Source organism: Lactuca sativa, chromosome 9 (assembly GCF_002870075.4).
Source record: "Lactuca sativa cultivar Salinas chromosome 9, Lsat_Salinas_v11, whole genome shotgun sequence".
NCBI lineage: Eukaryota > Viridiplantae > Streptophyta > Magnoliopsida > Asterales > Asteraceae > Lactuca > Lactuca sativa.
In genome coordinates, this window is record NC_056631.2 from 119,133,337 (window position 1) to 119,143,126 (window position 9,790).

Sequence of the window (9,790 nt, forward strand, 5' to 3'; positions counted from 1 at the left end):
TTGAAGTGTTAAGGCTCATCTAAATCGACTATATAGTGTTGATAAAGCATGGACTCGCCGACTTGTTCTTGGGACCACAAAATCCTTTCTGTGGATGGACCAGTTGTTTGGGAGGAAAGTCCCGTAGATGTTTAGACGCGAAAAGGGACCTGGGAATCATGGGAGTCGATGAGTGTATGAGCAGACTCGGCGAGTCCAAGGCAATCTCCCAATCTTTGAAGATGGACTCAAAGAGTTGCTCATACAACTCGGCGAGTCATTGACTTGACAGGTTCTTATGAGGGAGATGAACTCGTCGAGTTGAAGGAAGAACTCGACAAGTCGGATGAAGATGGTCCCGATGGTTTGAATGAAGGAGAACTCGACGGGTTCTTGCTAGACTCGACGAGTGGAGTCGGGTTGGATTGGGTTAGTGGAGTATGGAGTCGACGAGTTGGTAGACCAACTTCACGAGTCAGGTAAACTAGGTGTTGACATTGACTGGTTATTGTATTGAGCCTGGTTAGGGTCATATGTTATGTTTGATGACTTGAGGATTGTCTTGTAGGGATTGAGGATTCGAGGAGAGTCGACCTTCACGCCGAGGAGAGTTCAGACGCTACACGACATCGAGGTGAGTTACCTTCTAGTAGGAGTGGGTCTAAGGAACCAAGGCCGGCCCACTAGTTATTGTTGGTTGGGATGATTATATTTGTGGTAATCGTCTGGTCTGTTATTGTTGGATATGAAAGTATGTTGGATTATTGGATAAGTGAGTATGCTAGTTTGCTAGTTACTATGCTATGTGAAATAGTATTAGTAGAAGGGGACTGGTCCTCGATTCAGTCGTTAGGACCAATAGGTAGGTTGGACACCCCAGATATGTCTGACAACATGATTATGATATGATATTATGTGTTAGTAGTAGGGGTGAAATAGTCCCTGTGTTCGGTTGAGATAGATTGGAGGGTAGGTTAGCACCCCAGAATAGCTTGACATGGGTAGGTCAGCACCCCAGAAAGGGTTGACATGGGTAGGTCAGCACCCCAGAATGGCTTGACATGGGTAGGTCAGCACCCCATAATAGCTCAACATGGGTAGGTCAGCACCCCAGAATGGCTTGACAAGGGTATGACGGGCACCCCAGAACTGTCTGATAGTATATATGCTATGTGATTGTATAGTATGTGGTAAGATGAGGGAACTCACTAAGCCTTGTAATTACAGTTTCAGTCTTGGTTTCAGGTACCTCTTCGTCCAAGGGGAAAGAATCGACGGGGTAGCAATGCATCACACACGCACACATGATTTCCGCATATAGTTTTATGGGATTGTACTCTGATATTTATTTCCTTCAACTAATATGGTTTTGAGACATGATACTATGGCTTCATGTATTGACGTGATTTTGGCAATGTTTTGATAAACTATTTTATAAATCATATAATTATTAACGAAATTTTTGGCCTAGAAATTTGGGATGTTACATGCAAACTATAAATCATTGGCTTGAGGAAAAAGAGAAAAAGTATCAATCGAGAAAGTTTTCTCAAAATCAAATAAAAAATGCTTATGAATGGTATTTGAATGACTCTTCATCTAGAAGTTTATCTTCGAAAGAATCAAATACTGCAGTTGATAAATAGCAACTGATCTCAAAAGTACAACATACTGAGAAGCATGAAGTGAAAGTCAGTGAAAGTCCAAAAGTATCGAAAAATTATGTTTCGATATCTTTAACTAATGATGTTGACATAATTAATACTTTCAAGAGCAAATTTCGAAATTAGGCTTTAGGTTCTAAATTCCATTCACTTTTTCAAGCTAATAACCAAGGACCCAAACAACCGTGGGTACCTAAATTATTTTAATGATTGCAGGTATTGTGTGACGAGCAATATGATGAGAAATGGTACATTGATAGTGGTTGCTCACGTCACATGACTGGAAGGAAGGAGAATTTGAGAGATTTTAGAAGTTTCGAAAATGTTGGTGTTGTGAAGTTCGGGAATAAAAACAAGTGTCAAGTAAAAGGATATGGGAGAGTAAAGAATGGACATTTTACTGTAAATCGTGTTGCTTATGTCGAAGGTCTTCAAGATAATTTGATAAGTGTTTCACAACTTGTTGTGGGCACTAGCAATCAAGTTGTGTTTAATGAAGAAGGAAGTACCATTTCTGATCTTGAAACGAAGGAAGTTTTGTTGAAATCAAAAGATATGGCGATATGTTTACCCTTGACATCAAACCAATTGTTGGGAAACCCTCAGTTTGTATACTTTCGAAAGCTCCAACTGATGTCAGCTGGTTGTGGCATCGACGTTTATCTCATTTAAACTTTCAAAATCTGAATAAATTGGTGGTAGAGGATTTTGTTCGAGGTTTACCTGTTTTAAAGTTTGATAATGATACTTTATGTGCAGCTTGCGAACAAGGAAAAAAACATCGGAAAGGGCATCCGATTGTCATAGATTCGAAAATTGTTGAACCGTTGGAACTTCATCGTATTGACCTCTATGGACCTTCAACTGTTGAAACACTTACCAAAAAACGGTACATTTTGGTTATTGTTGATGATTTTTCACGATTCACTTGGGGGTATTTTCTAAGGTTAAAATATGAAGTCGCTCAAATAATGATCGAAATTATCAATAAAATTGAGATGAGCCTAAAGAAGAAAGTTCAAAAAATCAAAAGTGTAATGGTTCAGAGTTTAAAAATAATGTCCTCGATTCATTCTTAACAGAAAAAGGAATTTCGCATAATTTCTCTTCACCACATACACCACAATAAAATGGTGTGGTTGGAAGGAGGAATAGGTCTCTTTGTGAAGCAGCACGAACAATGTTGACATATGCGAATCTTCCTCAATATCAATGGGAAGAAGCAGTATCGACAACATGTTTTACTCATAATCGATCTTTCATTCATCTTCGTTTTAATATAACTCCGTATGAAATCATAAATAACCGAAAACCTAATGTCAAATTCTTGCATGTTTTTGGTTGCAGGTGTTTTATCATGAATCTCAAAGATACTCTTTTGAAATTTCAAGCTAAGGTTGATGAAGGAATACTTTTGGGATATTCAAATAACTCGGCTGCATATAGAGTCTTAAATAAATGAACACGAAAAGTTGATGAAACATTTAATCTCACATTTGACGATTACTATGTGAAACAAGTTGAAAAAAGTTTTGAACAAAAACCAATTCTTAATGAATCAAATGATGAGTCTGAAAGTTATAATTCATTTGATTTTAATTATGATTTAATTTTTGGTGTTCCAGATAGGGCTACTGATGCTGAAGTAAATGTTGTTGATAATCAAACTCCTGAATCTTCGAAACATACTGATGATTCGACAATCACATCAGATACAACTGCTAATGGCGAAAGTATGCTAGATGCACAAGTGGAGGGGGAGCACTTGCACATACCCTCAAATGTTGAGGGGGGGCATCCTTTTGAAGGGGAGAAGAGTAGTATGAATGATGTTTTCGAGGGGGAGCATAATGATACTAAAACCATAAATCTTGATCAAAACGATGAATTTCATGAACTAAATGATAATAATTCTGTTACAGGATCCGAAAATGAATAAATGTACGAAGATGCACACTTGGACTTTGATCCAACATATCCACCATTGAAAAAATGGACAAGAAATCATCCAAAAGATCAAGTCACTGGAAATCCACAAGATGGAGTTTTGACTAGAGCTCAAATTCGTGCAAAAAATAAGGTACTGAATACTCATCAAGAATTTTGCATGTTTAATGTTTTTATTTTGAAAATACAACTAAAGACAGTGAAAATTGCAATGGAACACTCTGACTGGGTTGTTGCAATGCAATCTGAACTTGCTGAATTTGAACTAAACAAGGTTTGGAGACTCATTCCTAAGCCTGATGATGTTTCGATTGTTGGTTTAAAATGGATTTTCAAAAATAAAGCTGACAAAGAAGGAAATATCATACGAAATAAAGCTAGGCTTGTAGTTAAGGGTTATTCCCAACAAGAAGGTATCGATTACGAAGAAACCTTTTCCCCTGTCGCAAGCCTTGAGGCTGTTCGAATATTTTTAGCCTATGCAGCTCACAAGGACTTCGATGTGTTTCAAATGGATGTTAAATGCGCATTTCTCAACGGTGAACTTGAAGAAATAATTTATGTTGCACAACCCCCAGGTTTTGTACTTGAAAAATATCTTGATCATGTATATATTTTAGATAAAGTTGTATATGGGTTAAAACAAGCGCCAAGAGCCTGGTATGCAACTCATACCAATTTTTAAAACAGTCGAAATTTAAACAAGGATTAGTTGACCCCACATTATTTCGAAAGAATGTTGGGAATCATCTAATGCTTGTTCGAATTTATGTCGATAATATTATTTTTGGCTCTACTGACCCTACTTTGTCTAGTGAATTTGAAAATTTGATGAAAAGCCAATTTGAAATGAGTATGATGGGCAAGATAAATAACTTTTTAGGTCTGAATATTCATCAATGCAGAGAAGGAAGTTTCATCAAGCAAGATAAATATACCAAGAATTTACTCAAAAAATTGGGAATGACGAATAACACAAAGTTAAGAGTACCAATGGTCGTTGGATCAAGGCTAACACCTTCGTTAGATACACCTGCTGTTGATCTTACTTTATATAGGAGCAAGATAGGTTCATTGCTTTATCTTACTACAAGTAGACTTGATATTATGTTTTCTGTATGTAATTGTGCAAGGTATCAAGCAAATCCAAGAGAATCACACATGACTGCGGTGAAAAATATTTTTCGTTATCTCAAGGGAACAAATTCGTTAGGATTGTGGTATCCTTCGAAATCAGGATTTTTCATTCAAGCATTTTCAGATTCTGATTTGGGAGGATGTACTCTTGATAGAAAAAGTACAAGTGGAGGATGTCAGTTGTTGGATGGGAAGCTTGTAGGCTGGTAATCGAAAAAGCAAACATGTGTTGCAATTTCAACTGCTGAAGTTACGTATGTTGCAGTTGTCGCTTGCACTTCGAAAATTATATGGATCCAAAGCCAATTGCGTGATTATGCAATCAACGTGAAAAAGATTCCATTGTATTGTGATTCACAAAGTGTTATACGCATTTGTCATAATCGAGTACTACATTCGAAAACAAAACACATTGCACTTCGTTATGTAAAAACAACTGATCAGCTTGCTGATGTTTTTACAAAACCATTGGACGAAAAATCATTTGTTAGAATTTTGACAGGGTGGGAATGCTTGAAGCAAGTTCTGTTCTAGGACTAATTTTGAAAGAATAACAAAGAAGTGATAAGAAAATGTGTCGATTCAGAGACAATAATGATTCATTCAGAGGCTGATAGTATTAACCATTAAGAGGTTATTGTTCACATTCAGCGCTTCGATACGCTTCGTTTTCGACAACTGGGAAAGATAATTTTTGTTAGTTTGGTACACTCTTAAATTTTCGTTTATATTTCATTTTGAAAAATTTTGAAAAATCCAAAAATATTTTCGTTTAGTTGTGTTCTTTTTCGAAAAATCAAAATACCAAAAATATTTTTTTTTGTTTCTCTTTTCGCAAAACTCAAAATCACAAAAATATTTTTCTTCTTTTCAAAAATATAAAATCCAAAAAGTTTTGTTATTTTGTACTTTGTCTTTTCTTTCTTAGTGCAGATTCCAAATAAGTTTTACAAGTGTCATGCTTGCGTTTCTAGGGTAAGGTAAATTTTTGAAACTTTGTACTAGTTATAATGTCCCTAGAAGCATGCTGCAGCATGTCGACCCAAGCCTCCATTGACTCAATATGAGATTTCGAAAGCCTTAATGAAATTTTTCATTACGAAAATTTCTTCCCAATCAGGCTTGTATTCACATTAGTCTACTTAGCTACCTAACTCTTCTCAAATGAGTTAAGAGTTTTCTGTTTGGTCAAAACATAACAGAGGTACAATTGAATTTGTGAAACAACTTTTTTCATCTCAAACTTCTAACACATTTCACACACAATGACATATGTCCAAGAGGTCATTGATCAAACCAATCATGACTTAGACATATCAAAACTCTGTGTTTATGATCTTGATTCATGAGGCTATGATGAAAGTGAAATCCAATTTTCTAAATTTTCAAGGAACTAACGGCGAACTATGTTCCAAATTTTCACAAAACATTTTTTTCAGTACCAAATTTTGGATACTCAAAATCATATTCTTTCGTTATGAGAGGTCTTGATCAAATGTTCGAAGCCTACGACATTTGTTTCCCAATAGGATCCAGCTAAAATTTATTTCCTGAATATGATTTCCGTGTGAATATCAATTCTTATCCTTAGTCAAGGTCAAAGTTTTCTAAAGCATACTTGTCACTGACCACACTGCCCAAACGAGTAATTTCTGTTACAATTACTCACCTTATGTTTAGGATAATATGTAACGAAATTTTTAAGCCACCCACGAAGCCATATAAAAGAAGCCCTTCGATACTTCTCTACAAGTATTCAACTGTAATTCACAGGAAACCACACAAGCTATTGATTATCTCTCTTGATAATTAACGAAGCAATTTTTGCCCGGGGTTTAACTGCATTTATGTCGAAATTTTGGTTTTCGACGTCACAGATCCCAAATTTTCATTATTTTGCTTCTTATCTCATTTTTATTTGGCACACTACACTCACAAAATCCTTGAGGTTCTGAGTACTACCAACTCAGGCTAAAGATTTAGCAAGTCTTGCATATGACTTCGTTTTTAAGCCCAAAAACGAAAGATCTTAACCTCTATGCCGAAGGTTTTTGATCTTATCCGTAAAGTACTCACGAACAGTTTAAAGGAAATACTTTTTCCTTTGTTCATTACACTTTCAAACTCTCAGACGATTAAAATGCCCTATTTTTTTTGTTCTTCAAGATTACTTTCAAGTCCTCAACAATGGCTGCCACTCAAAATACCACTACTGAAGAAGTTGAATCGCAACCCATCATGAAGATCCAAAGCACAAATTATCAGGTCGAGGGTGATGTCTCACTATACCCCGAGGAGTTGAAGATGTTGGTTGTTGCTCTTGAACACTCTGTTTTTGCTACTGCCATGTTTAACTCCTTTGAAGTTCCGATGACCTGGTTATCCATGGCTGGTTCTACTACTTCTTACAGCAAAGCCACTGATGTTATCACATTTAATCTGGTGAATGAAAAGAGAATTCGTCTCACGAAGAAGATGTTTACTCAAATCTTGGAGATACCGAATTCACCTCCATTCTTTCAACCTTCTAGTGCTCAGATTCTGTTCATGTTTAACGAGATGGGTCATCAACCACCACTCGTTAAGATCAGTAACTTCAAGAAGTATGGTCTACCTTGCATCTAGAATTTCTTGTTTGGGATATACCTTTGTTGCTTAATCGGGCGAAGTGTAGGGCTTGACAAGGGGAGAATGGAAGTTTATGCTATGGTAGCAGGGTCGTATTACGAATTGAAAGTGGATTTTTCTACTCAGATGTGGAAGGAGTTCGTTAAAAGCTTGGAAACCACAAACATGGTGAAAGGGATTTCATGTGCCCGTTACTGGAGTTTAATCCTCGAGAAGATTTATGAAAAAAAAGGAATTCAATTTCCTGCTGATGAGGCTAAGGCAGAGTTCACGAAGTATCATTTTCCAAAGATTGTTGAAGATGATTCAGAAGTATTCCCTAATGTTGCTCGAATTCCTGATGGCATGCTTAAGAAGATTGATCCAACAAACTCAGTGTTGATGGGATATTTGAAACATATTAATCCTTCAGTGGAGACTTGGATTTTGTTGAAATCCAGTGATGAAGGATCATCCAAGAAATATTAGAAGTCGAAGAAGGGTGTTGATGATGTTGTTCACGAAAGCCTAAAGAAACAAGTTAAGTCTAAGTCTCCTAAGAAGATTGTTGCTGATAAGGAGAAGTCTACAAAGGAAAATGAGAAGCCTAAGGAGAAGGTTGTTGATGAATATTCGAAGGAATTGATCCCTTCGAAATCTGGTGTGTTAAAAAGGTTAAGGAAATTGTCTCAAAGGTCAAGAACATCCTCAGGTGATGTTTCACCGACTTTTCGTAAAGCACAGCTTAGTCGAAAAGGTGTTATAGTTCGTGAGATTCCAGCACCAGTCCAATGATCCTCAAAGAAGCGAAGAGCTGAGGATATGGCAAAACAGCTCACACAAAAGAGAAAGAAACGAAATTTGGTGGTTCGTGAAGAGTCATCAAACAGTGAGATCGTCCCAGAAACACCTTTGGGTTCGAATTCTCTAAAACACTCACAACCATTAATTTTAACAAACGTTTCGTTACCAACAATAGTTCCACTCAAAATTGTTGTAACCAAGTCAGTTTATGAGGAGGTTCCAATTTCTAACATTGCTACAAACGTATCTAATACGGGTGCACATGTTAATGTGAGTGCTCATCCAATATCTCAAGGTACTCCTATTACATCTTCTTCCGAACCTATTTCAAGTACTTTTCTTTCACTTCCACCTTTTATTCAATACATTTCAACTACCACTACTTCACCCACTTTCGATCAAGTATTACAACAACCCATTGCTACACTTTTCCAATCATAATCCACTGATCCACCAAAACCAAACTCTGATGATGAAACTGATGGAGGAGGTTTCGGAGGAACATTTGTTGATTTGGAATTTGATACCTAAGAGGAGAACATACCGGATCATATGTTGATGTCGAGGAAGAAGTTCAAGATTCTTAATCAAAAAGTCAACTCTATTTTACAATCACAAGCTGATTCTGGAGCCAAGAATTCGGTTTTGGGGATAGAAGTTGATATGATGCTCAAGGCTGTCGAACTCAGAATGCAAAGGCAGTTGGATGTAATTGATAAGAATAATGAGTTACGAGTCAAAGCTCAAGCTGATTCGTTTGATTCAGAAATCAAGGAGCTTCGAAATGTTGCCAAAGAACGCCATGTTCTTTTTGTACAAGATGTTAAGACAGTTCGTGAAGATGTCAACCAGAAGACCGAAGAGTTAAAGTTTGATGTATCGAAAGAAATAAACACTTTGAGTACTAATTACTCATCCATTCTTTCAAAGGTAGACATCATAGCAGGAGCAGTTACAAACTTCATTCAGACTTTTCAGTCTACTATTCTTTTTGTCGAAGCCAAGGGTAAAGAATATAGGGCTCAGTTTGACCAATTGAAGGTGTTACTTGGCAAACTTAAAGATGTTCTCTCAAAGCCTTCTCAAAAGTCCTTCTTAACTCATGGGTTTTTAACTTAGAATTTACATGTTCTTGATCAAGCGATTTAGAAGGCTATTGCTCCAATCATGAAATTTGCCCAAATTTTACCATCTGGTGCCCCGCCTGTTGTCACAGGGTGCAAGGGGGAGAAAAGGAGAAAGTTGGGTGAGTAAAAGGTTTGAAGGAAAATAAGGAAGGGGATAAGAAGATTAAGGTTGTGGGAAAGGTGATATCAACACATATTCCAATTCCTATTGTTTCAAAAGTTGGTCCAACTCAAGCAGTCAAAACTACTTCAAGACCAATTCAGAAGGGTATTGTTATTGGGTCGAATACTGGAACAGGAAGTTCGAGTTCAAAACCATCTAAAGCAGATAAAGGAAAAAGGAAAGGAATAACAATTGAAAAGACGAAGTAGGAGAAGACAGGCGAAATTGAGGCGGAAATGGAAAAACAAAGGCAAATTCAAAGAATAAGGAGACTTCATGAAAATGACCCACCATTCTGTTGGAATAGTGTCTAAGCCCGTAACTATATTTGGTATGTACTTGACCCGCTTGTGCATGGTCCT